Source organism: Macaca thibetana, chromosome 15, assembly GCF_024542745.1.
Source record: "Macaca thibetana thibetana isolate TM-01 chromosome 15, ASM2454274v1, whole genome shotgun sequence".
NCBI lineage: Eukaryota > Metazoa > Chordata > Mammalia > Primates > Cercopithecidae > Macaca > Macaca thibetana.
Window position 1 is genome coordinate 45,784,868 of NC_065592.1, and position 14,489 is coordinate 45,799,356.

A 14,489-nucleotide genomic window follows, 5' to 3' on the forward strand; every position below is an offset into this window, starting at 1 on the left:
TGTGTATATATATATTTCTTATATGTGTGTGTGTATATATATATAATCAATAGATCTTTCTCCCCTGAATGAAATATTCCTATAGTCTCTTTGGTTCTTCCTTGGTTCAGCAAGCATTTGCTGAGTTCTTGGCAGGTTCAGGCCCTGTGCTAGGTCCTAGGGTTATGAGATGAGGAAAACGTCATCCCCGACCATCTTGGTACTCCTATTCCTAGTAGGAAAGACAAATACAAAATAAAATTTCAATCTAATGCAAGGGCAGAGATACAGATTGGAGGTGCACAGAAGAGGGGATGGAAGTCAGGGAAAGGAGGACACAGAGGTATTCCTGGAGGAGAAGATGCTTTAGTTATTTGGATGATATGGATTAAGTGCTTCCCAGTTCTCTTAAGCCTATGTATTATACCAAGCAATCTAGAATTTAGCCTGAAGGCTGACAGTGCTCCTAAGCTTTCTACCCTTTTTTTTGTTGAGACGGAGTTTCGCTCTTTTTGCCCAGGCTGGAGTGCAATGGCGTGATCTCGGCTCACTGCAACCTCCGCCTCCCAGGTTCAAACAATTCTCCTGCCTCAGCCTCCCGAGTAGCTGGGATTAGAGGCATGCGCCACCACCCCGGCTAATTTTGTATTTTTAGTGGAGACAGGGTTTCTCCATGTTGGTCAGGCTGGCCTTGAACTCCCGACCTCAGGTGATCCACCTGCCTTGGCCTCCCAAAGTGCTGGGATTACAGGTGTGAGCCACCGCGCCCGGCAGCTTTCTACCCTTAATGCTTCTGGTAATTCCTAGGTAATGTCTCCATAGAATTTGCCCCCTCAGAGAGTGGGCCGTAGCAACCCCTCTGCCTCTGAGTTGTATTGAATATCTACTTTAAAGCTCTTCTGGCCCCCTAAGGTCCTCCTTGGCCCATGGCTCACAAGATTAAAAAGAAACTTCCTTCCTTGGCCCTCAAAAATTCTATCCTAGGCTACCAACTCCTACTCTGATCTTGAGCTACTTGATTCACTCCTCCAAGAGGAGTCTCTGGCTCCAGGTCCTAGAAACCCAACCCTGCAATTGTTCAAGTTTTTTTTTTTTTTTTTTTTTTTTTTTTTTTTAGCTATGATTCATATAATATAAAATTCACACCCTGAAAGTGTACAATTGAGTGGCTTTTAGTATATTCACGGTTATGCAACCATCGTCGTTAATTCCAGAACATATTCATCATCCCCCAAAGACACCTCATACATGTACTCTCAATCTCACCTCTCCTCTCAGTCCCTGGTGGACACTAATCTACTCTCTGTCTCTGTGGATTTGTGTATTCTGGACATTTTACATAAATAGAAGCAATAAAATATGTGGTCTTTTGAAACCGGCTTCTTTCACTTAGAATAATGTTTCCAAGGTTCATTCATGTTGTAGTATGTATCAGTACTTCATTCCTTTTTACATCTGAACAATATGTCAATGTTTGGATGTACCACATTTTACTTATCTATTCATCCATATTTGGGCATTTGGTTTGTTTCCACCTTTTGGCTACTGTGAAGAATACGGCTATGAATATCCATGCATAAGTTTTTGTGTAAACATGTTTTCATTCCTCTTGAGTATATACCTAGGAGTAGAATCAATAGGTCGAATGGTAACTTTATGTTTAATTTTTTGAGGAACTGCTTAACAGTTTTCCACAGTATCGGTACTATTTTACATTCCCTCCTCACAATGTATGAGTGTCCCAATTTCTCCACATTCTCTCCAGCACTTGTTACTGCTCATGCTTTTTACTTTGGTAATTTTAAAGGCTGTGAAATAGTATCTCACTGTGGTTTTGATTAGCATTTCCCTAATGACTAATGATGATGTTGAGTATCTTTTCATGTGCTTATTAGCTATTTGTATATTTTTCCTTTGAAGAAATGTCTATTCAGATTATTTGACCATTTTTAAAAATTTTCAACTTTTGTTTTACATACAGGGGGTACACGTGCAGTTTTGTGGCACACGTATATTGCATCCGCAACCCCTCCCCCTCTAGTAGTCCACAGTGTCTACTGTTCCCGTTAATGTCTTTGACCATTTTTAAATTGTGTTGTCTCTTTATCACTGAACTGTAAGAGTTCTTTATATATTCTGGATAGAAGGCCCTTATCAAATATATGATTTGCGAATATTTTGTACCATTCTGAGTTGTCTTTTCATTTTCTTGAAAGTTTGCTTTGAAGCAACAAAATTTTTTATTTTGATGAAGTCCTATTTATTTTTTCTTTGGTCATTTGTGTTTTTGGTGTCATAGTTAAGAAACCATTCCTAATCCAAGGTCATTAGAATTTACTCCTATTTCTTTTTCTAAAAGTTTTATAGCCCAGATGCAGTGACTCGCACCTGTAATCCCAGCACTTTGGGAGGTTAAGGCAGGAGAATTGCTTGAGCCCAGGAGTTCAAGACAAATCTGGGCAACATAGTGAGATCCCATCTCTACAAAAACTAAAATTAGGCATGATGGTGCAGCCTGTGATCCCAGCTATTCAGGAGGCTGAGGTGGGATGATCACTTGAGGCCAGGATTGAGGCTGGCCAATGAGCCATGATTGCACCACCACACTCCAGTCTGGGCAGCAGAGCAAGACTCCAAAAATAAATAAATAAACAAAATTAAAAAGAGTTGTATAGTTTTAGCTCTTACATTTAAGTCTTTGATCTATTTTGCAGTAATTCTTGTATATGGTGTGAAGTAGGGGTCCATTTTTATTTTTATGTTTTTGTATGTGTATATCCAGTTCTACCAGCACCATTTGTTGAAAAGACTATTCATTTCCCAATGAACAGTTTTAACACCCTTTTGAAAATCAATTGACCGTATGCGTTTTCTGTATCTACTGAGATAATGCGGTTTTTATTCTTCACTCTGTTGATGTGGTATATCACATTGATTAATTTGCATATGTTAAGTGATCTTTGTGTCCTAGAGATAAGACCCACTTGGTCATGATATATGATTCTTTTACTGTGATAATGGATTTATTTGCTAGTATTTTGTTGAGGATTTTTGCATCTATCAGAAGTATTGGCCAATACTTTTCTTTTCTTGTAGTGTCTTTGGCTTTGGTATCAGAGTAATGCTGGCATGATAAAATGAGTTTGAAAGTGTTCTCTCTTTTTCAATGTTAGGAAGAGTTCAAGAAGGACTAATGTTAATTCTTTTTTAAATGTTTGATAGAATTAACCTGTGAAGCCATCTGGTTAACTGCCTGCCTTGACCTCCCAAAATGCTGGGATTACAGGTGTGGGCCACTGCACCCGGCCTGCTGGGAGGTTTTTGATTACTAATTCGATCTCCTTACTTATTAGTCTGTTCAGACTTTTCCTTTGTTAATCAGGCTTGGCAGGTTGCACGTCTCTAGGAATTTATCCATTTCTTCTAGGTTATTCAATTTGTTGGCGTATAACTTTATAATAGTCTCTTGTGATCCCTTTTATTTTTGTGGCATCAGTTGTAATCTTTTCTCTTTCATTTTGGATTTTAGAGTCTTCTCTTTTAAAAATAAAAGTTTACTTAAGGGTTTGTCAATTGGGTTTATCTTTTCAATAAACCAATTCTTAGTTTCATTAATTTTTCTATTCTCCATTTTATTTATTTTTACTCTCATTCCTTCCTTCTGCTAACTTTGGGCTTAATTTGTTCTTTTCCTAGTTCCTTAAGGTATAAAGGTAGGTTGTTTAATTGAGATCTTTCTCTTTTTTTCCTTAATGTAGGCATTTATTGCAATAAAATTCTCTCTTAGAACAACTTTTGCTGCATCCCATAAGTTTTATGTTTCCTTTATATAAAGGTATTTTTACTCCACCTTTTTGATTTCTTTTTTCATCCATTGGTTATTCTAGTGTCATACCATGTGGTTAGGAAAGATACTTAATATACTCCCAATCTTTTTACATTTGTTAAGACATGTTTTGTGGCCCAACATATGATTTATACTGGGAAAAGAACAACATATTCTGCTGTTTGGGGATGGAATGTTCTGTATATATCTGCTAGGTCCCTTTGGTCACAGTGTTATTCAAGTCTACTGTTTCCTTGATTCTGTTTCTGAATGATTCTATTGTTGAAAGTGGATTAATGAGGTTCTCTACTATTACTGTACTGCCGTCTATTTCTCCCTTCAGTTCTGTTTATCTTTGCCTTATATATTTAAAGTAATTATAGATAGGTAAGTATTTACTATTGCCATTTTGTTAATTGTTTTCTGAGTGTTTTGTTCCTCTCTTGCTGTCTTCCTTTGGCCTTATACATTTAAGTGCTTTGGTGCTGGATGCATTTATACTCACTAGTGTTATATCCTATTTATGAATTGGCCCTTTTATCATTAAATAATGAACTTTTTGTCTTTTATGACAGATTTGTCTGACATAAGTATAGCCATCCTTGCCCTCTTTCAGTTACCATTTGCACAGAATATCTTTTTACATCCCTTCACTTTCAGCCTATGTATGTCCTTAAAGCTAAAGTGACTCTCTTGTGGGTAGTATATTGTTAGATCTTGTTTTTTGTTTGTTTGTTTTGTTTTTTCATTCAACAATTCTAGTCAGTCTTTTGATGGAAGAATTCAATCTATTTACATTTAAAGTAATTATAGATAGGTATTTACTATTGCCATTTTGTTGTTTTCTGAGTGTTTTTTTTTTTTTTTTTGAGACGGAGTCTTGCTCTGTCACCCAGGCTGGAGTGCAGTGGCCGGATCTCAGCTCACTGCAAGCTCCGCCTCCCGGGTTTACGCCATTCTCCTGCCTCAGCCTCCCGAGTAGCTGGGACTACAGGCGCCTGCCACCGCGCCCGGCTAGTTTTTTGTATTTTTAGTAGAGACGGGGTTTCACCGTGTTAGCCAGGATGGTCTCGATCTCCTGACCTCGTGATCCGCCCGCCTCGGCCTCCCAAAGTGCTGGGATTACAGGCTTGAGCCACCGCGCCCGGCCGTTTTCTGAGTGTTTTGTAGTTCCTTTGTTCTTCTCTTGCTGTCTACCTTTGTGATCTGATGACTTTTCTAGTGGTGTGCTTTGATTCCTATCTTTCTCTTTTCTATATCTACTAGAGGCTTTTTCTTTGTGGTTACCATTTGTACAAATTGTTACCAAGATGAAACTGGGATGTTCAGCTAGGCTTACCCAAGGATTTGAGAGTAAATAGATTTAGATTATACACACTAATTTGGACAGAGTTGACATTTTTGCAATATTAGTCCCCTATCTGGTAACGTGCTATATTCCTGTGAGAGAGACAGAGAGATAGCTGTTGGCGTCCTCCTGGGACGCCACTCCTTTGTGCATGATGATCATGTCTATATAGTCAGCTTACCAGCAATACATAAGCAAATGGCTATGAGTCTTCTCTGGAATATGCTTACAACCCAGCTATGCAGCTCGTAGTTCATTCTACTGGACTAGTACATTTCTTCCTTGTTATATTTTATTCTTGTGATTATTAGGATGAATGGTTACTGGATGATTACTAGCTGAATAAACATGGGAGAAGTTTTATACTTACGTGAGATGGGATTGATATATTTTGTTGAGCTTTATTTTGACTGGTTAGTGGCATATTTACAACTGCATGATACAAGGGCTTCTGCTAATCATTGAAGCTTAGCTTCTCCAAAGCAGTGTAATATACATAGCTCAGAAAATTTAGTCCCATCTAGGATTTAGAGCTGGTGTATGGCCTATGCCCTTTGTGCAGGGACTTTCTCAGGGGGCACAGATAGCTACCTGATTAAGGCAGGGCACTAGAGAAGTATTGGTGTTTCTATTTGTGCTGAGATTCTCCAGTCCCTGGACAGGCTATGTTCATACTCAATATATTAATGGATTAGTTAATAAAATCAGTTTCTCCCATGCCATTTATCCCTTCAGACCAGTAAAACCTATTTGTTTAAAAATATTATTTTATAACTCTTGATAGAGTTATAATATTTTCTTACTGGATTTTACATTTCTTATTAAATTTAATCCTAAATATCCCTGATTATTTTTTAACCTAATGAGGGTCTAACAGCCTCTGCCAGTAATTTATCTGGGTGCAACAGGCCATTCTTTCACTAGTTCTGAAGGATACCTGGGGTTCAGGCTCTACACAACAACTGAATACTGAACACATATCTCCCTCTTTGAGTTGAAGAGTAAAGTAAAGCAGTAGATTCCAAGATTCAGAGCCTGAGTTGCTAAAGACAGATTGAGACTCCAAAGTAGGGGCAGGATTAACCTTCATTTTGTTCTGGCTCTTTGATGACAGACCCGCCATGAAGAAAGAAGGAGAAAGGAAAGTAGGATTTTCATCAGAAGAAGAGGAATTGGGGGCTAGAAAGTCAGATTTCCTAAGAGGTCTATGATGAAGGAAAAGAAGGAATGATGAGAAAAGTGGTTAAAATATCACTTTGCACAACCATCTAAGAGAATAAACTAAATGTATGAGAGAGAAAAAAGGCAGACTGTAAGGAAAGAAAGTAACCAGCCTTGTTTGAGATCATAAAGGCAGGAAGAAAGTTTTCAGACTGGATAATAAAGATTAATTTAAGATTCCCTGGGGCATGTAAATACTGGGAGAGAAGACTGGGTGACTAAGTGTCTTCCTCATTACTTGTTAATTCAAAGGTTTTTCCTGTTTGGCTGAAACAAGAATGACAAAATGTGAATTATGAGTGAGAGGTTAGAATGACAGAAGGTCGGAAATTAGTTGAGACAAGGAGAGTCTAGGAAATGGTTTAGTTGAAGAAGTCCTAGCTATGGAACTCAAGGGGACAAACACCTACTTCTAGCCACTAGTGACTGTGGAAAATTCATTCTCCATTAGGAACTGAGGGTTGAGTCTACAGCCTATTCAGTCAAAGACTGGCTTCAAAGGACCTGTCCTAAAAGCTGGCCTGGGCATGGTTAAATAATTGAACTAAAAGGGCCAGACATCTTGGTGAAGTGAGGCAACCTGGTGTTATAAAATGTGCCGTAGACTTAAAGTTTAAAAATATAGCAAGCTCCCATAGCGGTTAAGAACACAGACAATTGAGTCAGGCTGTCAGGGTTCAAATCTTAGTCTTCTACTTCAGAGCTTGAGTTGGTGAAGACAGATTGAGACTCCAAAGTCAGGGCAGGATTAACCTTCACCTTATTTTGGTTCTTTGATGACAGACCTGCCATGAAGAAAGAAGGAAAAAGGAGAGTAGGATTTTCACCAGGAGGAGAAGAGGAATTGGGGGCTAGAAAGCCAGATTTCTTAGCCTTGAGAAAGTAACTTAACCTGAGACTCATTTTATTCTTCTGTAAGATGGAAATGACAATAATATCTACTCATAAGGTTATTGGGAGGATTAATGAGTTAAGGCATACAAAATATTTGAGAACAATTCCTAATAATTGAAAATGCTCAGGACATTTTAGCTATTCTAGACTGGACTCTGCAACTAAATTGTTAAGTGACCTAGGGCAAGGCACTTTTCGTTTCTTGGCTTTAGTTTCTTCATGTGTAAAATGGGGTAGTAAAACCTACTGTATATGCTAATAGGGCTAAATGAGATGATAAATGTAAAGCACCTATCTGATTCCTGACAAATCGAAAGTACACATTTTTAACTTGAGAAAGGCGAATGAAAAATAAATAAAAAATAAGAACCACACAAAAGTACACATTAGGCTATGTGCAATGGCTCATGCCTGTAATCCCAACACTTTGGGAGGCCAAGGAGGGAGGCTCACTTGAGGCCAGGAGTTCAAGACCAGCCTGGTCAAGGTAGCGAGACCCTGTCTCTACAAAAAAAAAAAAAAAAAAAAATTTAATGTAGCTGGGCATGGTGCCACACACCTGTAGTCCTAGCTACATGGGAGGCTAAGGTGGAAGAATTGCTTGAGCCCAGGAGTTGGAGGCTGCAGGGAGCTTGATCATGCCACTGCACTTCAGCCTGAGTGATAGAGGGAGACCCTGCCTCTAACAACAACCAAAAAAAAAAAAAAAAAAGTACACATTAAATGTTATATTCTGTTATTTATCTTATAATATGTCAAGGAGATTCCATATGCATCACTGATATAGTTGTCTGTGCCCAAAATAGATTTTGAACTTTCAGCTACCTTCTGTGGATGCACTAGGCCAATCCAGGTAGTGGAAAAGGAAGTGTACAAAAGCCATACTCTAGTGAGGAGAATTCTCAGTCTACCTGTTAAAAAGGTAGTAGAAGTCTCAAAATAGAAGAAGCCTCTGTTTAAGGATATAATGCTTAGAGTTTTGACTCAAATGCCAGGGTGAAAGACTTAGCTCTTATGCAATATATGTAATACAACCTCAGGTTTTAGGGGTTAAAGCTACAGAAGATTGGCAATTATCCTAGACAAGGAAATGGCAGAAACTAAAATGGAAAATGAGCTCTGTAAGATGAAACAAAAGAAAGTAGCACACTGAAATATAAGTAACCAGGAAAAGAAGGGGGAGGGCAGAAAAGGAATGAAGACCAGTTAGTCAGGTGAAAATCAGGCTTAGGAGATTCTGAACAAATAGTTTCTTGTTCACAATGGGGAATTGATCACAAATGGGATTTTCCAGCTAATGCAAGAACAATGAGATGATCTTCTGGAGTGCAAGTCTCTAACTACTGGATTAGTCAAGGCTTACTCTCCACATACTACTGTACTCACAGTTCCATTAAACCCAGGTGCTGGCAGGGCAAATTTAACAATGACCCCTTACTGTAGTTCTAGATTAGCAGGCCTAGGTGATTTCAGCCAAGTCATTTAATGGGTGTCATAGAAATTTCCTTTTCCTGTCTCTAAAAATAAGTGAAGATAGCTGCAAGGGGAAGGATAAAGGGCTAATTTCAGGTCAGATTAGTTGGAGACAGTTATGATTTGGCTGTGATCCCAGCCAAAATCTCATCTTAAATTGTAATCCCATAATCCCCACGTGTCAAGGGTGGGACCACGTGGAGGTAATCGGATCACAGGTGTCGTTTCCCCCATGCTGTTCTCATGATAGTGAATGAGTCTCATGAGACCTGATGGTTTTAAAAGTCTCTGGCATTTCCCCTGCTTGCACTCATTCTCTCTCCTGCTGCCCTGCAAGAAGTGCCTTCTGCCATGATTGTAAGTTTCCTGAGGCCTTCCCAGTCATGTGGAAACTGTGAGTCAATTAAACCTCTTTTCTTTATAAATTACCCAGTCTTGGATATTTCCTTACAGCAGCTTGAGAATGAACTAATACAGAGTCAGTTTGCATTAAGAATACTGGAATTTCTCAGACAGATTCCAAATGATCACAATTTATCCTATGGTAGTCAAATAACAATCTAAAACATTACAGCTATCAGAAGATTTTAGCTAACCATATGGCTTAAAGTCTTGAATATACATGAAAATTTATTTTTCATCTCTCCAGACTTCATTTCTGAGAAAACTGGAGCATAACCACCAGATATTTCCATGTAAGGAATAGTAAAATGACTGGGCATGGTGGCTTACACCTGTAATCCCAGCATTTTGGGAGGCTGAAGGGGGAGGATTGCTTGAGCCCAGGAGTTCAAGACCAGTCTGGGCAACATAGCAAGACACCATCTCTTAAAAAAAAATGTATGGTAAGAAGAATAGCTAAGTGATGTAGCAGAGAATCATCACAGAAAAGGCCAGTATCCACGGCCCTGCAGAAAGGGCAGTAACTAATTTGCTTTCTCACCACCATTTCATTGCATGTTTCTGGTTCAGTCTACCCACAGCTACATCCCATAGTTTATATTTAACTTACTTATCACACTTACTTACAATACCAGCATTCTCCCACTAAACAAAGATCTCCTTATAGGTACAGGTCATGAGATCAGCTTTTTTAGATGCCACATATGAGTCAGATCATGCAGTATTTGTCTTTCTGTGTCTGGTTTATTCACTTAACATAATGTTCTCCAGATTCATCCATGTTGTTGCAAAATGACTGGATTTATCTCTTTTTTATGGCTGGATAGCATGGTGGTTACCAGGGCCTGGGAGGCTGATGAGGGAGAAGTTTGGGAAATGTTGATCAAAGGTTACAAATTTCAGTTAGATAGGAAGAGTAAGTTCCAGAGATCTATTGTACAACATGGTGACTATAATAAATAACAATACATTGTATTCTTGAAAAATTCAGAGTAGATTTTAAGCACTCTCACCATAAAAATGACAACTATGTGAGGTAATATATATGTTAATTAGCTTGATTTAACCATTCTGGAAGGGGTTGTGTGTGTGTGTGTGCATTTCAAAACATGTTGTACACAATAAATATATATAATTTCGTGTTAATTAAAAAACCATTAAAATATTTCAGTAGCTTTTGAGGTACAAGTGATTTTGGCTACATGGATGCATTATACAGTGGTGAATTCTGAGATTTTGGTGCACCCATCACCCAAGCAATGTACACCGTACTCAATATGTAGTTTTTTATCCCTAACTCCATTTGCACCCTCCCCCTTCTGAGTCTCCAAAGTCCATTTTACCACTTTGTATGCCTTTGTGTACTCCTAGCTTAGCTCTCACTTATAAGTGAGAACATACAGTAGCTAGTCTTCCATTCCTGAGTTACTTCACTTAGAATAATGTCCTCCAGCTCCACCCACGTTACTGCAAAAGACATTATTTCATTCCTTTTTATGGCTGAGTAGTATTCCATGGTGTATATATACAACATTTTCTTTATCCACTCATTGGTTGGTACGTACTTAGGTTGGTTCTGTACCTTTGCAACTGTGACCTGTGCTTCAATAAACATGTGTGCATGTGTCTTTTTCACATAATTATTTCTTTTCTTTTGAGTAGATATCCGGCAGTAGGACTGCTGAATCAAACAGAAGATCTATTTTTAGTTCTTTAAGGAATTTCCATACTGTTTTCCATAGAGATTGTACTAATTTACATTCCCACCAGCAGTGTATTAGAAAAATACTTACAACCACGTCCTTCTCTTTTCACCATATCCATACCAATATCTATTGTTTTTTGGCTATTCTTGTAGGAGCAGGGTGGTATATCATTGCAGTTTTAATTTGCATTTCCCTGATGATTAATAATGCTGAGCATTTTTTTCATGTTTGTTGGACATTTGTATCTCTTCTTTTGAGAAATGTCTATTCATGTCATTGGCTCACTTTTTGATGGGATTATTAGTTTTTTTCTTGCTGATTTGTTTGAGTTTCTTGTAGATTCTGGATATTAGTCCTTTGATGGATGCAGGGTTTACAAATATTTTCCCCCATTCTGTAGGTTATCTGTTTACTCTGATGATTATTTCTTTTGCTGTGCATAAGCTTTTTAGTTTAATTAGGTCTCATTTATTTGTTTTTGTTGCATTAGCTTCTGGGGTTTTAGTCATGAATTCTTTGCCAAGGCCAATGTTCAAGAGAGTTTTTCCAAGGTTATCTTCTAGAATTTTTATGGTTTCAGGTGTTGGATTTAAGTCTTGATCCATTTTGAGTTGACTTTTGTATATGGTGAGAGATTGGGATCTAGCTTCACTCTTCTACACGTGGCTAACCAGTTTTCCCAGCACCATTTATTAAATAGGGTGTCCTTTCCACAGTTCATGTTTTTGTATGCTTTGTCAAAGATCCGTTGGTTGTAAGTACTTGGCTTTATTTCTGTGTTCTCTATTGCATTCCATTGGTCTGTGTTTCTACTTTTATACCAGTACTATGCTGTTTTGGTAACTATAGCCTTGTAGGATAATTTGAAGTCTGGTAATGTGATGCCTCCAGGTTTGTTCTTTTTACTTATGGACTGCTTTGGCTATTCAGGGTCTTTTTTGGTTCTATATGTAGAATTGTTTTTCCTAATTTTGTGAAAAATTATGCTGGCATTTTGATAGGACTTGCATTGAATCTGTAGATTGCTTTGGGCACTGTGGTCATTTTCACAGTATTGATTCTTCTAATCCATGAGCATGGGATGTGTTTCCATTTGTTTCTATCATCTATAATTTCTTTCAGCATTGTTTTATAGTTCTCCTTGTAGAGATCGTTCACCTCCTTAGTTAAATATATTCCTAGGTATTTTATATTTTTTGCAGCTGTTTTAAAAGAGATTGAGTGTTCCCGATGTGAGTCTTAGCTTGGTGTTTGTTGGTGTATAGTAGTGCTACTGATTTGTGTACATTGATTTTGTAACTTGAGACTTTTCAAAATTTGCTTATTAAATCTAGGAGTCTTCTGGAGCAGTCTTTAGGGTCTTTTAGGTATATGACCATATCTCCAGTGAACAGAGACAGTTTGATTTCCTCTTTCCAACTGAGATGCCCGTTATTTCTTTCTCTTGCCTGATTGCTCTGGCTAGGACTTCCTAATGGACTACGTTGAATAGAAATGGTGAAAGTGGGCATCCTTGTCTTGTTCGAGTTCTCAGGGGGAATACTTTCAACTTTTCCCATTCAGCAGGATGTTGACTGTGGGTTTGTTATATATAGGTTTTATTATTTTGAGGCAAGTCCCCTTCTATACCTAGTTTATTGACAGTCTTTATCACAAAGCGATGCTGGATTTTATCAAATGCTTTTTCTGCATCTATTGAGATGATCATACTTTTTTCTTTTTTTTTTTTGAGACGGAGTCTTGCTCTGTTGCCCAGGCTGGAGTGCAGTGGCACGATCGTGGCTCACCACAACCTCTGTCTCCCAGGTTCAAGTGATTCTCCTGCCTCAGCCTTCTGAGTAGCTGGGACTACAGATGCATGCCACCATGCCTGGCTAATTTTTGTATTTTTAGTAGAGACAGGATTTCACAATGTTGGTCAGGCTAGCCTTGAACTCCTGACCTTGTGATCCACTAGCCTCAGCCTCCCAAAGTGCTATATTACAGGAGTGAGCCACTGTGCCCGGCCAATCATATGTTTTTAATTCTGTTTACGTGATATGTCACAATTATTGACTTCCATATGTTAAACCATCCCTGAATCCCTGGGATGAAACCCACTTGATTATGGCAGGTTTGATCAGCCCACTTGATCTTTCTGATGTGCTGTTCGATTTGGTTAGCTAGTATTTTGTTGAGGATTTTTGCATCTATGTTTATCAGGGATATTGGTCTGTAGTTTTGTTTTTCTTTTTTAAATGTCCTTTCCTGGTTTTGGTTTCAGGGTGATACTGGCTTCATAGAATGTTTTAGGGAGGATTACCTCTTTCTCAGTCTTTTGAAATATTTCAGTAGAATTGGTATCAATTCTTCTCTTAATGTCTGGTAGAATTTCACATTAGAATCCATCTGGCCCTGGGCTTTTTTATTGCTAGCAATTTTTTTAAATTACCCATTCAATCTCACTGCTTGTTATTAGTCTGTTCAGGGGACCTATTTCCTCCTGACTTAATCTAGGAGAGCTGTATGTTTCCAGGAATTTATCCATTTCCTCTAGATTTTCTAGTTTGTGTGCATAGAGGTGTTGTTGGTAGTCTCAAATGATCTTTTATATTTCTGTGGTGTCAACTGTAATATCTCCAGTTTTATTTCTAATTGAATTTATTTGAATTTTCTCTCTTTTCTTGGTTGATATAGCTAATAGTCTATCAATTTTGTTTATCTTTTCAGAGAACCAGCTTTTTGTTTCATTTATCTTTTGCATTTTTTTGTTTCAATTTCATTGAGTTCTGCTCTGATCTTTATTATTTCTTTTCTTATGCTAGCTTTGGGTTTAGTTTGTTCTTGTTTCTCCAGTTCCCTGAGGTGTGACATTAGATTGTCAACTTGTGATCTTTCCAACTTTTTGATGCAGGTATTTAGCACTATAAACTTTCCCATTAGCACTTTTTTTGCCGTATCTCAGAGGTTTTAATGATCTGTGTCACTATTGTCATTCATTTAAAAGAATTTTTAAATTTCCATCTTGAGTTCATTGTTAACCCAAAAACAATTCAGGAGGAGATTGTTTAATTTCCATGTATTTGTATAGTTTTGAGCATTTCTTTTGCAGTTAATTTCTACTTTTATTCCACTGTGGTCTGAGAAAATACTTGATCTAATTTTGATGTTTATAAATTTATTAAGACTTGTTTTGTGGCCTATCATATGGTCTATCTTGGAGAATGTTAAATATATTGATGAGAAGAATGCATATTGTGCATATCTTGGGTAGAACGTTTTATAAATATCTGTTAGGTCCATTTGTTCCAGAGTGCCATTTAAAGTCCATTTTGTTGTTGTTGTTGTTGACTTTGTCTTGATGACCTCTCTAGTACTGTCAGTGGAATACTGAAGTTCCCCACTATTATGATGTTGCTATCCATCTCATTTAGTAAGTCTAGTGGTAACTGTTTTATGAATCTGGGAGCTCCAGTGTTAGGTGCATATAAATTTAGGATTGTAATACCTTCTTGTAATTGAGCCTTATATCATTGTATAATGACCTTGTCTTTTTTTCACTGTTGTTGCTTTAAGGTCTATTTTATTTTAGATAAGAATAGCCACTCCTGCTTGCTTTTGGTTTCCATTTGCATGGAGTATCTTTTTCTACCCCTTTACC

The 14,489-nt window shown here is 37.8% G+C and overlaps 1 protein-coding gene across 1 annotated transcript in view; it reads right to left on the reverse strand.

Moving 5' to 3' along the window:
* The window catches only part of LOC126938110 (phospholipid-transporting ATPase FetA-like), a 110,471-nt gene that overhangs the window by 75,430 nt on the left and 20,552 nt on the right, over positions 1-14,489 (reverse strand). The window lies entirely within an intron of this gene.